This window comes from Pistacia vera, unplaced genomic scaffold, assembly GCF_008641045.1.
Source record: "Pistacia vera cultivar Batoury unplaced genomic scaffold, PisVer_v2 Contig99, whole genome shotgun sequence".
In the NCBI taxonomy this organism is placed as follows: Eukaryota; Viridiplantae; Streptophyta; class Magnoliopsida; order Sapindales; family Anacardiaceae; genus Pistacia; species Pistacia vera.
This window is the reverse complement of record NW_022196878.1, coordinates 202,826-215,450: the sequence shown is the minus strand read 5'-3', so window position 1 is coordinate 215,450 and position 12,625 is coordinate 202,826.

Here is a 12,625-nt window from a genome sequence, read left to right as displayed (position 1 = left end):
CTCTGAAGATTAATTGAAATACGTGCATACTGACCTAAACACCTTGGTTATTAAAAAAAAAAAAAAAATAAAAGAAAAAAAAAAGATAAAATATAAGTGATCAATAGCATCATTCTTTAATTAAAATGGAGCTTATAGAGAGTTTTTGGGGATCAAATATCACAACCTCTGTTTTAATTGCTTTGGGCTTAAAAGCTAATGTATGTCCAAGCCCACATAGGTGGACTTGGACAGAGATAAAATTATTCTGTAAGTTACTTCATATATGAACCCAAACTGAGATTTTGTCACCTAACCAAAATAAAAAAAATAAACACATCTTTATATTTAAAATATAATTTTTTATGTCTTTTCTAGTAATTTTAATAAAAGATAAAATTATAATTAAAAAAATATTAATTGAGATCTAAATAGATAAAATAATTTCAAGGGGTTGCTATGGTGATCAAGAAAGTTTACTCTCTTCATTGACTTCATGAGTTCAAACTATCTTGGGACTATCTGTTATATTTGTGGCTTACTTGGAACATTGAGTTTGTAAAGTGTTTAATAGATTCTGGAGATTATTTGAGGTGCGTGCAAACTGGCCTAAACACATTGGTTATCAAAAAACAAAAAAAAAACAAAAAAAAAAATATAAGGGATCAATAGCATCATTCTTTAATTAAAATGGGGCTTATAAGAGTTTTAGGGGATCAAATACCACAACCTCTGTTTTTATTGCTTTGGGCTTAAAAGCTAATGTATGTCCAAGCCCACATAGGTGGACGGCCCAACAAAACATGACTCATTCTACATTTAAAAAAAGAAAAAGCCCCTTGAGGTTTCTATAACAATAGAAATTTCCCCAACGTTAAGATTTAAATATTAAAAAAACTGTAGAAGATTGATTCAATAAATATATATTCAGGCATAATAGAATAAGTTTTAACAATTTATTAATGGTAATAAAATTTTTGTCACTTTGAAAATTTTAGTGGGATTTTTATTATTACACCAAACCTTAGTGAGGGTGAATCTCCTTTAAAAATAATATAATGTAATATATACAGTTTAATAACAACATAAATTACATAATGTAATATATGCACAACTTAATTTTACATGTTCAACCTTAAATTGACCCCAATCATTCTTTAAATATTCTTGGAAGATAAATAATTATGTGTTATTCTCCCTCTCAGATACCTTGGTTATAAAAAAAAAAAAAAAAAAAGTGTTATTATTAATGAAATTATGTGTGACAACTGTTAATGAAATTTCCTCCTCGTAGTGATGCTACCCCTTGATAAGTTAGGACCCATGGTCCCATTGAGATCGAGTGAGAGTCTCTATGAAGATAACATTCAACTAATCATAATATAGAAAATTTATAAATTTATAAAATAAAAAATGTTAATTACTGGATTTTATAAATGGAAAAGTGTTTCCTTATAATAATATAAAAACATTAAAAAAACTAATTGAAATATGGGGAAAAAAAAAAACTCAAAATATGTGTTTTTCACAGTAAATATAAATCAGCTTATTTATTGACTTACAAATTACATGAACAAAAATTTTGTTTGAACCTACAATCTCAACTTTCATACAAAAGTTTAAGTCTAGATTTTTTTTTTTTTTTTTCTTTAAGATCAAAATTTCCAAGTTTAATTTACCAAAAAGGCTTTAATCTAAATGAATAGATCAAGTCATATTTATAGAATAAAATAAAGATATTTTTGAAATTTCGACACTTTAAATAAACTAAAAAAGAGTCCATAGGAGAATCTTATAAGTCTCAACTTATTTAAAATTCTATAAGCATTTTTGAAATGCAACCAAACAACCTACAAAAATTTTGGAAGTGCTTATGACTTTAAATAGGCTCTTTGGTCAATAAATAAGTCCAACCAATTAAACTCTAAGTTTGGATTAAAAAAAATTAAAAAAAAAGGAAAACTCCACCAAGAACATTGACTTATAAATTCTTGGTTATACATAAGTACTATAGAGATTAACAAGCTCTACCTCCATCCATCACTCATCCTAATTTGTTTTAGAAAGAAGCCATGGAAAAACACCTACAAGAACTCCAATTTCCTGGCTTCTTTGGCATCCTCAAAGAGTCATTTAGAATCATCTTCTCAAAACCAAAGGTGCACTTGGTTCATTATTCTGATACTTTTTAAAATAATATTTAAAAAAAGTAAAATTTGGTGGTTATTACGATGTAGGATTTGGAAATTAACAAAAATACCCCATATGTTTGTTTATTTACTAAACACCCCTATAATAAAATATTAAAAATCAACAAAAATACCCTCACCCACCCATTAAATACTGACAGCCGACCACCACCGCAGGAGGGTGGCCAGAGTCACCGTATTGGTGCATGACCGACTGGATCTGGCCGGTTGTGCGCCGAAATGGCTTTTTTTGGCCAGATCCACAGTGGATATAGCTAGAAAAGGCCAAATCTACAGCTAGATCTGGCCGTATTTGGTCGTTAACGACGGCCAAAGATATGGCTGTTGTTGACAGATTGGCTACATCTAGATCTTCAGTGGTAGATTTGGCCTTTTTTAGCCAAATCCACTGTGGATCGGGCTGGAAAAGGCTAGATCGATGCACTACCAGCCAGATCTAGCCGGTAGTGCGCCGATCTACAAGATTCCGGCTTGCTTCCAGCAGTGGTGGCCGAAATCTGGCAAATGTGGGTTGCTGGGGTGTTTTTGTCAATTTCTAAATTTTTTTTTGGGGTGTTTAGTTAAATTAACAAATCTAGGGCGTTTAAAAGGAGTTGAATAATATAGAATAATATTTTGAGAATAAGAAAATAAATATGTGTTTTGGATAGAATAGGGAATAGAGTAGTGAAAATTTGTGTACCAAAGGGGCCCCAAAGCTCTTCACCCAAATCACACTTGTAGATACTGAATTTAACAAGGGCAATATAGTAAAAGCAAGACTAAGGAGTATTCTACTTTTATTACTAAGGATATGCTTCCTTATAATTATGAGAAATCCTATATTAAAAGAAGATATCTACTATCAAGAAAGGAAGATCAAGGTAAAAGAGGTGGATTACGATCTCTTAGAATTCTATCCAAATATAAAAAGATTCATATCCTAGAATGCCTTATTTCATGGATTCATTAACTAATCTTTCATAGCAAGGAGGATACTAAATCCTAAACTTTCACTAAATAGTTAATTTAAGCCTTGTGTGAGACTGTCCTTAAAGTGCCTATACTAGCAACCCCACCGAGCCCCTCTGATCTCTATTATTTTTGTTAATCTTTTTGTACATAGTATTTTTTTTGTCTTCTAGTGTTTTTAAGTGTGCCCTAAGAGCACACGATAAGATAACCCTTAATGTTATTATGGGCATTTGAGGCTTGTGTTTGAGTGGGTATGTAGTTAATCGCTCTGAAGCACGAAGTTAGAACTGTGAAATGTACATGCTATTGGACGTGAACACAGAAATATGTCTTATGTGTGTAGGTGATAAATTTGCAATGGTATTGGCATTAGCTCACACTTCAAATCCGGATCGAACACAAGATATTGGCAATTATACTTAGGTAGGTTTAGTCCTTTTGTATAGAGTTTTTGCCCTCTCAATCAATGTCATAGTTATTTAAAAGAATGAGCAGAATGGATATAATGATTGTGCAAAATTTGTATTTATCCTATTTGTGTGATACTATTAGGCAGATATTGTCTATAGAAATTGATTAAACTTTGTTTCCACTTCTGACATTGAGTCTCCAAAGAACTGTGGAAGTTCATTAGTAACGTTTTTAACCTTGAAGAGATTTGAGTATTGAAGAATCAAGAAAAATCAAGGAGAAAGTAAGTAGAAGAAGTAATTGGGATTAAGTCTGTTTTATTTCAATTAACTAACAAAACAGTACAAGGTGGCTCTTTTATATTTGGCATTTAATGCAAAACGCAGAGTTTAAGACTTTACAAAATGCTGCGTATTACAATTGAAGCACAAGCACAATACAGATACAATCTACTCCTTTTTGTCTCATCTCATTTAAAAGAGTTTGAAATTCTTCCTCAATTACTGCTTGCCATTCTAGTATGGTCAGTGCCTCAGAAGCAGTTTTTGGTTTAGCTAGTATAGTCTGAGTAGAGAGATAAGCATGGCCTGTAGTGTGACAAGCTACAAATTTTGATTAAGTCATCATAGGATGATGATTAGTGACTATGTTTTGCTTTGAAATGGGTAACACTACTTCCAATTGTATGCCAGGAGAACAATGACCAGATGCAAAATGGATTATTTTGCAGTCATTACGTCTGTATCTGTTGACTCTTCATTTATAGTAGCAGTAGGAACTACACTAGAAGTGGAATGTAATATCCTAGTGGAGAGAGGCACTGATGGAGTAGTCATAGAGTTAGGAGAAATACTGTGGCTTCTTCACTAGCAGCTGGTGAATCATCATTAGTGAAAGCTTTTGGAATAGAGCTTGAATTGATACAGTGATTAAGATTCCATGAGGAAATACCTCCCTCTGCATTAGACGCTAAACCTGAACTTGAGCCTACAATATCAGAATCTTTAAAAAGAAAATAGTTAAAATCATCTTTAAAGGGAAAAATTGTTTCATTAAATTTGGCTTGTCTAACAATGTAAACCTTTCCTGATGCTAAGAGGCACTTATACCCATAATGTGCATTGTTGTACCCTATAAACACACATTTTTCAGTGTGATAGGACAATTTATGTCTCTGGTATGGTCTTATAAAGGGATAACAACAATATCCAAAGAGTTTGAGATCAGTATACACTAGTTGTTGCTTGAATAACTTCTGAAAAGGAGAAAGATTTGCAAGAGGAGTTGAGGGAAGTCCGTTGGTAAGATAGGTTGTTGTGTTAAAGGCTTGCTAGACATACCAACATGTGCTGACAAAGTTAACCCAAACATTGTGATAATCCTATGTCTTCCTTCTATTCTTCCATTCTGTTGGTGTAAATATGGACATGGATGCCATGTTGCTGAAGATAACCAATAAAAGGTCTAAATTCTATTCTCTAGTTAGTTTGTAAACATTTTAGTTTAGCATTCATTTGGTTTTTAGCAAAACAGTGAAATTGGGTAAAGACTTTGAAAGCTTCAGATTTCAATTTCAAGGGATAGATCCACATGTACCTACTGTAATCATCTACAAATAGCATATAATATCTAAATCCCTTAGAAGAACAAACTAGTGCAGTCCCCACAGGTTAGAGTACACCAATTCAAGCGGACTGGTAGTTTGAAAATCAGATAGAGGAAAGGAAATTTGATTCATTTTGCCAAATTGACAGGCTTAAAAAAAGCTTAAACTTTTGTTCGTAAAAGATTCACATGAATGAATTTCATTTAGTATCAACTTCAAGGTTTTCTTTTGTGGGTGCCCTAACCTAGCATGCCACAGAGCTGTGAGACTAACATAAACCTCCAAATGAACATTATTCATATAACTATGATCACTATTGTGATTTACAACATTTAAGCTACTACTACTAGGAGTGACAGTTTTATAGCCAGAAACAATAACATGATAATGTGCATTAAATGCTTTAGAGCTAGCAATAGATGAAGAAAAAGCCATAAAGGGAAGTGAAAGTTGAAGCTGATATAAACCATCATTCAAAAAGCCTTATAGTAGCACTTCTCTAGTGAGTTTATACTTAACAAAGCATTAGTCAAAATAAAATTCAACAATCACACCATTATCTTTCGTAATTTGAGAGATACTTAACATATTTTTGGCTATATGTGGAACACATAATATGTTTATGAGATGTAACAATCTTGGAGAAGAGTTTGAAAGTAAAAATCAATGTTTTAAAACTCGGCCTGGCCCGGCCGGTTGAACTGGGACCCGACCATTGAGCTAGGCCGAATTGGCATAAAACACGGATAATTGAATTCACCCGATATGACCCACGGTTGGACCGGGGATACTGTAGCGACCCGCCGATCCAACCAGTTTTGGGAAAAAAAGGGGTAAACTCTAACCCCCTCTTAAATGTGATTTTTTTTTTTTTTTAACATTTTTCCTCAATTTTTCATTCTTTCAAGCCCTAACCCAAATTTTTACTCTTCCATTAGTCTATTTCTTCATTTCTTCATCGATTTTTTCACTTCATCTCTTAATTTTTTCATTTCCACTTCAGTGACAGCTTTGTTTCATCTTTGTTATCTTCATTTCATCTCATCTTCAGCAGCAGTTACTTTCAGGAGTGATTCTCTCTGCCATAGAAGATGATTGTTCAAGTCAAACAAACAACACACATCAAAATAAAAAACACAAGAACTAGAACAATAACAAGAAAAAGAGCAAATACCTAGGTAAGAAAGCATGAAAAAGGAGAAGAAAAAGACTTACTTGGGCGATGAAGAGAGAGAGGAGGGAAGAGGGGGGGGGGGGGGGGGGGGGGGGGGGGGGGGGAGGTAGATGCAAATTGGAGGGAGGTGGAAGTGGCATTATTGTAACAGTCTTGTCGTCTCTCTGGTCTTTCTGTCTTTGTTTCTTGGGGTGTTGTGGAAGTGTGTAGAGAAAGCTTAGGTTTTTTTTTTCTTTGTGATTTTCCGGGATTTTTTTTTTGGGGTGTCATCATGCTGACATGTGGAAATGTGTAGAGAAAGCTCAGGCTTTTTTTGTCTTTTGTGATTTTTTGAGAAATTTTTTTGGGTGTCATCATGTTGATGTCAGCATGATGACACCATCGGTTGAACCAACTGGTTAAACCGGTTGAACCAGTAGACCTGGGACCCGACCATTTTGTCAAATTTCACCTCGAGTCGGTTTTTAAAACATTGGTAAAAATGACTCACCTGTGTGTCTAATGTGAACTGATTGGCCATTCCCAACTTGAACTATGGAACCACCTTGGTATTTTTTTTTTTTTTTAGCAGCATTTTAGTTGCATTAGCAGTCATGTGATTTGTGGCCCTTGAGTCCACATAACATGTTTGATCATTAACAGTTTGAGGATTGGCTATAGGTAAATGATTAGTTTGTCTTGAAGCAGATGAGTGAACATTCTCTGACATAAAAGATATGTCAAGAACATTGGCTAAAGAAACAAGAGATTGAAAGAACTAATTTTGTTGTGGAGTGCCAACATGTTGCTGATTAGAACCTATAAAACTAGGATAACCATTTTGAAAATTTGCCAAACCAGAGTCTTGAAATCCTTGAAAGTTTGGAGAATTTCTTTGAAACCTAGAGAATTGAGGTAAGTAGAAGCTGATTGATGCGTAAAATGTCTTGGTAAATTTTTTGTTGCAAACATGGCTAGAGCTGATTCACTTGTTTGACTAGAATTCTGATTCTGTGATGCCATTAATTAACTATAGGTGTAGGAAAGCCTTGAAAGCCTTCATCAAACCTATGATAATAATGTACATCAGAATGTCCTCCTTTACCACAAACTTGACAGATTAGTTTAGGTCAAAAGAAGCCTTTGCCTCTACCCCTACTTCTCACCATATATGGATTATACATAAACATACCAAAATGGAATTGATTGAATGAGTCATTGGTTGGTACATACTGTAGAAGCAAAAAATCTACCGTCATGAAAATAGGGTCTAATCTCATGAGGTTGAGGTCACTAACAATCCGTTAGACCTGCACACATGAAAGGACAAACGTGAAGCTTTCGGAAAATACTGGGGTGGTGTTTGCCGTAGGAACTCCGACGCTCAAGTCAGCGAGGCTGAAAGAAATTATTTGATAAGAATTAAGGAGATGAAGAATTACCAGGAGTATTGTCGGAGGGTAGGACTACGGCGGAGGCGTCGGGTTCTTGGGAGCAAGAACTTGGGAGCAAATAGATGGTTTTGAGTAGTGTAGATTGACTATGGGAGATTGCATGCCTACTGAGATGGCAAACCTCTATTTTTATAGTGAACCCAAAGGGTCGGAATCCTAGTAGGACACTGAGTCCTCTTTTGGGAGATAATCCCTATCATGAAAGAGATATGATTTCTTGACTTTATCATATTAAGTTTGATAGTTTGAGTAAGAATTATGATCTTAGTAGGACACTAAGTCCTATTTTGGGAGATAATCCATATTATGAAAGAGAAATGATTTCTTGACTTTATCAGATTAAGTTTAATAGTTTGACTAAGATTTGGAATCTTAGTAGAAGAGGAAATAGAATGGGATTCTGATTTCCTATTTATAGACTGTTGCAGGCTAATGGGCTGAAACCCAGTTTAGCTTAACTTATAGGATAGCCCAACTCATAGAGTGGGTAGTTCACAAAGTGATTTTAAGTGTAGGCCCAATCCGGCTTGGGTTGAGGCCTTGGGTCGTGACATGTTTATTTCGTTATTTGGCCTCGTCAAGCCCAAGATGATTTTTAGCCCTACTAGTTAGCCCCCCACTCTGTAAGTTAAAGAGTATTTAGCTTAGAGAGTAGATTTAATCGAATGAGTGTAGACTGAGCGGATTAGTGATAACAACTCGTTAGGTCAGATGGACCGTTGTGTGGATTGGGTCGATGACTTGTCGATTTGAGGTACAAGTCTTTCACTCGATCTGGGTCAACTGAAGATGTAAACTTATATATCGGTCTTGGCTGATCGAAGGTGTAAACTCATGGATCGGTTTGGGCCGATTGAAGGTGTAAACTCATGGATCGGTTTGGGCCGATCGAAGGCATAAACTCATGGATCGGTCTAGGCCGATCCAAGGCGTAAACTCATGGGTCGGTCTGGGCTGATCGAAGGCGTACTCATGGACCAGTCTAGGCAGATTGAAGGCGTAAACTCATGGGTCGGTCTGGGCCGATTGAAGGTGTAAACTCATGGATCGGTCTGGGCCGATTGAAGGTGTAAACTCATGAAGGCGTAAACTTGTGTATCGGTATAGGCCGATCGAAGGCATAAACTCTTGAAGGCGTAAACTCGTGGATCGGTCTGGGCTGATCGAATCCGTAAACTCATGGATCGGTCTAGGCCGATCGAAAGCGTAAACTCTTGGATTGGTTTGGGTCGATCGAAGGCATAAACTCATTAAGGTTTAAACTCGTGGATCGGTCTGGGCCAATCGAAGGCGTAAACTCATGGATCGATTTGGGTCGATCGAAGGTGTAAACTCATGAAGGTGTAAACTCATGGATCGGTTTAGGCCGATCGAAGGCGTAAAATCGTGGATCGGTATGGGTCGATCGAAGGTGTAAACTCATGGATCAGTTTGGGCCAATCGAAGGCGTAAAATCATGGATTGGTTTAGGCCGATTGAAGGCGTAAACTTATGAATCAGTTTAGGCCGATCGAAGGTGTAAACTTATGAATTAGTCTAGGCCGATTGAAGATGTAAACTTATGAATTGGTCTAGGTCGATCGAAGGTGTAAACTTATGAATCGGTTTGGGCCGATCAAAGATGAATCTGTCTGGGCCGATTGAAGGTGTAAACTTATGAATCGGTCTGGGTCGATCGAGGGTGTAAACTTATGAATCGGTCTAGGCCGATCGAAGATGTAAATTATGAATTGGCCTGGGCAGATCGAAGGTGTAAACTTATGAATCGGTCTAGGCCAATCGAAGATGTAAATTATGAATTGGCCTGGGCCAATCAAAGGTGTAAATTTATAAATCGGTTTGGCTGATCGAAGGTGTAAACTTATGAATCGGTCTGGGCCAATCGAAGGTGTAAACTTATAAAGCGTTCTGGGCCGATTGAAGGTGTAAATCAATAAATCAGTCTAGGTCGACTGAAGCTGTGAATCAGTAAATCAGTCTGGGCCGATTGAAGGTGTAAACCAGTAAATCAGTTTGGGCCGATTGAAGGTGTCACAGTAGATGATTTAAAACAACTTCGTATGGTATCCCACATGATGTACAATTATCCACGATAAATTGAACAAGAGAAGTAATGGCATGCATGTGTAATAGTAGTAGACCCAATCAAGAATACACTAAATGGAGAAGTAATAAGTCAAATGTAGAAAAAATAAACCAAACTGAGTGTAAGTTAAGAGGTGAAGTAATATGCATGGGGGCATGGCGTGCACATGTAATAAACCAAATGAATAATAAGCCAAATGGAGAAAGAAAAAGACAAATGGGGGTGAATGCTTCTACTATGTGATTGGCAAAAGCAGAGCAAAATGAAGTTTTATGTAAAACGTACCAGGAAAAAATGGTGCGCATGCCAAATGTGCCAGAGTGGTGTCGAATGGAGGATCATTTAAATGAACGATGCGTTTGCGCATGCCCCTGTAGGTGCTGTTTTGCTCACTGACGCAATTTTTGTTGCTGCTGTTGCATTGGCTTCTGCATCATTTGACTCTGCCTCTGGTGTTGCTGCCTTGGTTGTTTGAGCTGTGGGGACTGCAGCATTTGTTGGTGCTCTTGTTTCATATGCTGGTGTTGTATTGTATTTGAATTTAACTGGAGGGGATTAATATTTGACGGTAGCATATTAACTCCACTTTGTGATGACAAAGTATTCCTGTTTGGTTGTTGAGAAGTACCCACAGAATTTTGTTATAGAGATCCAACATAAACCTTAATTGCTGCTGTGGCTGTTGCAACTATGACTATTGCCCTTGATTCGATAATGAAGGTGCACTTTGCTGGCTTTGATTCCGTAATGGAACCTTGGATTGTTGTAGCATATGGACAGAGTCTTGATTAGTTTGCATGCTTGAGTTTCCAGACTAATTTCCAAGTAACTGTTGCTGCTGCTATGACTGTAATCCTGAAATATTATTTTGTGGGCCTAATTGTTGATGATGCATACTTGAGAGGTTTTGCTGAGCCAACATCTGCTGCTGTTGTTGCTCACTCTGTTAGGTTCATCCTAAAGGATGCGACCTTTTGAAGGTGTCTTTTGTGGATGTCCATTCAGCAAGCAAAAAGATTTTCAAATAAAACTTTGATCTATTCGGCTCTTTTTCACCAAAGGAGTGTCAAAGCGTGTGAGCAAAACACATGAAACATGGATTCCTTGTGCAGGAGGCTAAAAAAGCTCATTTTTTCAAAGTCTCACCATTGTTCGAGACATGGGCTTTTTTTTTTTTTTTAAAGATAATGTGCACTGAAAGGCAATAAAGCATGTTTTGGCATCAATTCCATTGAAACTTCGACACATTATCTTTTTTTTTTTTTTTTTTTTTTTAAAAGCTTTTTTTTTTTTTTTTTCAATTGAGGGAGTTGGTGGTTTTTCTAGCGATTTCACAGTAATTCTCTTACTTCTTCCTCTATTCTTTTTGTGCTCTGAACACTTTCTAGACTGTTTTTGGAAGACACCGAGGCAGTTTTGGTGAAGGAGAAAAGTATGGGCTTATCTAGCATACAAGTTTTGGATTTTTTGAAGGCAATTTTGACATTCTTTGATTGGTTTTTTTTTTTTGCCTCCTGACGGAGTCTAGGTAAAAGACGGGATGAGCAATTTTTGAAGGATCGCTAGTGCTTGGAAGTGTTTGGTTTTCTGTTTGTGCTTGGGATTTGTATTTTGGAGGAAATTTCGAAAAGTGACAAGTTGTGTTGGTGAAATATGGCTTGATTTGTGCGCTTCTGAAGAAGAAAACAGATGGGCTTTGAATTTCTTTTTTTTGTTTTTCTTTCTGGTGTTTGGAAATAAGCCAAAATTGTTTATGTAAAGGGGCTTCAAGATATGCGACACCTTCATTCGGCTCAATGGGTTTTGAATAGATTGCAGAGTTGAATGAATTTGATCGAAAGTGATTGTCCAAGACTTGACTTGGATGACTGGAGGAGTAGTGATATGATCAAAGACGTCGGTAGAAGGGAGTTTCATGCCTCCTCTCATGTTGCAAGTCGCCGTTGGCAGATGATTGTCAGAGCCCCACGATGGGCGCCAAACTGTAGATGGAAAAAATCTACCGTCATGAAAATATGGTCTGATCCCGTGAGGTTGAGGCCACTGACAATCCGCTAGACCTGCACACATGAAAGGATAAGCATGAAGCTTCCGGAAAACACCGGAGTGGTGTTTGTCATAGGCACTCTGACGCTTAAGTCAACGAGGCTAAAAGAAATTATTTGATAAGAATTAAGGAGATGAATAAGAATTAAGGAGATGAAGAATGACCAGGAGTCTTGTTAGAGGCTAGGACTACAGCGGAGGCATCGGGTTCTTGGGAGTAAGAACTTAGGAGCAAATAGATGGTTTTGAGTAGTGTAGATTACTATGAGAGATTGCATGCCTATGAGAGGGCAAGCCTCTGTTTTTATAGTGAACCCAAGGGGTTGGAATCCTAGTAGGACACTGAGTCCTCTTTAGGGAGATAATCCCTATCATGAAAGAGATATGATTTCTTGACTTTATCAGATTAAGTTTGATAGTTTGAGTAAGATTTGGAATCTTAGTAAGACACTAAGTCCTATCTTGGGAGATAATCCCTATCATGAAAGAGATATGATTTCTTGACTTTATCAGATTAAGTTTGATAGTTTGAGTAAGATTTGAAATCTTAGTAGGACACTAAGTCCTATTTTGGGAGATAATCTATATCATGAAAGAGATATGATTTCTTGACTTTATCAGATTAAGTTTAATAGTTTAAGTAAGATTTGAAATCTTAGTAGGACACTAAGTCCTATTTTGGGAGATAATCCCTATCATGAAAGAGATATGATTTCTTGACTTTAT